Source organism: Carlito syrichta, unplaced genomic scaffold, assembly GCF_000164805.1.
Source record: "Carlito syrichta isolate Samal-C Ts95f unplaced genomic scaffold, Tarsius_syrichta-2.0.1 Scaffold308899, whole genome shotgun sequence".
NCBI classification, from domain to species: domain Eukaryota; kingdom Metazoa; phylum Chordata; class Mammalia; order Primates; family Tarsiidae; genus Carlito; species Carlito syrichta.
Window position 1 is genome coordinate 9010 of NW_007252995.1, and position 3488 is coordinate 12497.

A 3488-nucleotide genomic window follows, 5' to 3' on the forward strand; every position below is an offset into this window, starting at 1 on the left:
GGAGGATAGTATGCAACATCTGTTCCCTACCCTCCCTGCATCTTGAACTATGTTAATTCTCAGAGATGTGAGGAACAGAATTTTGATGAAATAAACCTAGGTGACAAATGGCATAGAGTTAAAGAGGACTCCCTTTTTCCTATTCTCCACAAAACCTATTGCCTCCATGGTACTCTCAGGTTTGGCAGCTTCTGTGAATAGTATCTTTTGCTTTTTATTGTGAGAAAAAACAAAACAAAAAAACCACAGTTGGTTAACCCTCTCATTGGTTCTAAAAATCTTTTTCTCTTAGATTTTTCTACTGATAGTTACTTTTTCTATAATTTTACCTCCTAGTACATAGCTGCTTTATCATATTGGCTATAATGAATGTTTCTCAAAAGTTAGAGTAATGCTGGGCATGGTGGTTCCTGCCTATTATCCCATTGCTTTGAAAGGCCAAGGCGAGAAGACTGCTTGAGGTCAGTAGTTCACGATTAACCTGGGCAACATAGTGAGACTCTCTTCTCTAATAAATTTTTAAAAATTAGATTGGTATAGTGCAGTGGCTTTAAGTGTGCCACTGTACTCCAGTCTGAATGACCGAGTGAGACTCTGACTCAAAACAAAACAAAATCCTTGCTCAAATAAATATGATGAAAAAGAGCTATTATAATTTTAATCTTTAATCCATATTTAGACAAGTTAATGGCTAGTTGTGTGTGTGTGTATGTGTGTGTGTTTTATTATAAAGATGTGAGGTACAATTCAGAGTTAGGTATACAAACATTGATTATGCAGGTACCCTTGTTGATGAGGTATACCCCTCCCTCCCCTAGCAGTTTTTAAGATACAGAGGTCTCACTCTGTCGCCCTGGCTAGAGGGCAGTGGCACAACCATAGCTCACTGCACCCTTGAACTCCTGGGCTCAAACCATCCTCCTGCCGAAGCTCCCAAGTAGCTGGGACTAGATACATGCTAATGTTCATTTTTTTGTAGAAAGTGATTTTGCTTTGACGCCCAGGCTTAACTTAGTTTATACATATGTTATCCTTTTGAAAATCCTGATTGGATCCTACTTATCATTTGAATTTAAAAGAACTTGGATAATTGGGTTGAGTTTTTCATACTGTAGGTACAGAGATACAACTGATAATTAAGGTCATTCCAAACTTTACGAATAGTAGTAGACATTTTGAGCATTTGCTAAAAGATGTGCTGATTAATTGGTAGAGTAGACAGAATGTTTTCTTGTCAAGAGGGGTTTTGTTTTTTTTTTGTTTTTTCTGAGTCAGAGTCTCACTCCGTCACCCAGGATGGTGTGCAGTGGCACGCTCACGACCACTGCAGCCTTGACCTGCTGGGTCAGGCAATCCTTCCACGTCAGCCTCCCAAGTAGCTGGAACCACAGGCATGTGCCACCACACCCAGCTAATTTTTTTGATTTATTATGGAGATCCTCATGCCCAGGCAGGTCTTGGATCCGTGGGCCCAGGCAATTCCCTAATCTCGGCCTACCAAAGTGCTAGGATTATAGGCGTGAGTCACCGTGCTCAGTCAAGAAGGGATTTCAGCACTGCCAGTTGTGTCATTCACTGCACAAGCAAACAGTTTTTAAAAAATTAATTTTTTAAACTTTATGGTTATTTTTATTTTAAAGATATGGGGTACAGTTTAGGATTGGGTATACAAGTGGTAATGACCCGTGAAGTTTGGGCCTCCCTTCAGTCCCCACTTCACCTGGTTTGAGATCAGGTTCCCTTATTGATGAAGTGTGCCCCCCGCCCCCAACAGTTTCCCACTGCTGCCAATCCCTTTCTTATAGTATTATGATAATTGTTCAGGGTCTGCTTATGAGTGAAAACAAGTGGTACTCAGTTCTTTGTTTCTGTGATAGATCGCTGAGTACTACAGACCCTAAATTCATCCAAGTTGCTGTGAAGTTCATACAAGCCAAAGGTTTTATACATTTAGTAGAACCACTGAAATAAAAAGTCAGCAAACTTGGGTTCTAGTACATTTTATTTGTAATTAACCACATACAAATCACTTATCTATAAAATAACATCAACTCCCTAATTCCTAAAAATATCACAAATCCAAAATTGTTTCCAAGAAAACCTCATTGTGAACCAAGACACTACTATTTAGTCTAAGCTTTAACTCAGGTTGAGAATGACAACGAGATTTTCTTTTATACATCAGTTGCATACCTTAATTCTGCAGATGAGTAATCACATTGAGATAAGCATTATCATGTTTCAACCTTAATGAAGAAAAAGCTATCAACAAGAAAAGAATGGTGAAGAAAACACTGGCCAAAAAAATAACACTACTGAAAAACAGCTTGTATTAAGTGCAATACTTATTAACATCCCTGATATCAAATGAACAGAATTTCAGCCTTAGGCCACTAAAATGTTTGCTCTTTTGGAGGAAGACACATACTGCTAAGGCAAAGATTTTACTTCACTAAAAATGGTATTAAACACAAATGTCTTGTAGATCTTCAAATGGACAATTAAAATGGCTAAGAAAATACTGGTTTTTAATCCTTTTGTGTTTCTCTATCTCCATTTTCGTCTTTTATTTCTCTCAAAAATTCAGTTCCCCATGCCAAAGCACATTCCTCTGTGCTCTGCCAAGGTGTAAGAAATGCCAGCATTCTGTCACTAGAAAACAAACATTGAAAAGGAATTAGCATGTTAATGAATGAATATTATAGAAAGTAATACTAACAGGATAAGGCTGGGTCCAGCGGTGTATGCCTGTAGCTCCAGCTATTTGGAAGGCTGAGGCAGAAGGCTGAGGATACGATGGCCATGAGCGTGCCACTGCACTCCAGCCTGGGCAACAGAGTGAGACTCAACTCAAAAAAAAAAAAAAAATACTAACAGGATATAGAAAAATGTAGACCATAAGCAAGTGGTCATTTATGATGACAACCATTGTGCATTATACTTTCAAGAGGTAAGCACTTACGTTTTAGTGTATTTAACAATGTCAGATTTGTGGAATTTAGTCTCTATTCCTGGACTTCCTCTTACATTATGGTGACAGAAAAATAAAGGTAGAAACATGGTTTACACAGAAACACAAAACATATACAAACACCATGATAAAATAGCCATTTGTATTACTAGATAAATATTTTAGAGAAAAACAGACTTTTTTTTTTTTTTTTTTTAAAGAGATGGGGTCTTGGCCAGGCTCAGTGGCTTAGCCTGTAATCTCAGCACTTTGGGAGGCTGAAGTGAGTGGATAGCCTGAGCCTGCGGCTTCGAGACCAGCCCAGGCAACTTGGTGAGACCTCGTCTCTACAGTAAAATCAAAAATTAGACAGGTGCAGTAACATATGCCTGTAGTTCTGGCTACTTGAAAAGCTGAGGAGGAACGATCGCCAGAGCCCAGTAGGTCAACGCTGGGGTGGGCCATGAGCGTGCCATTGCACTCCAGCCTGGGTGATGAAATAAGACTCCAACTCAAAAAAAAAAAAAAAAGAGAGAGA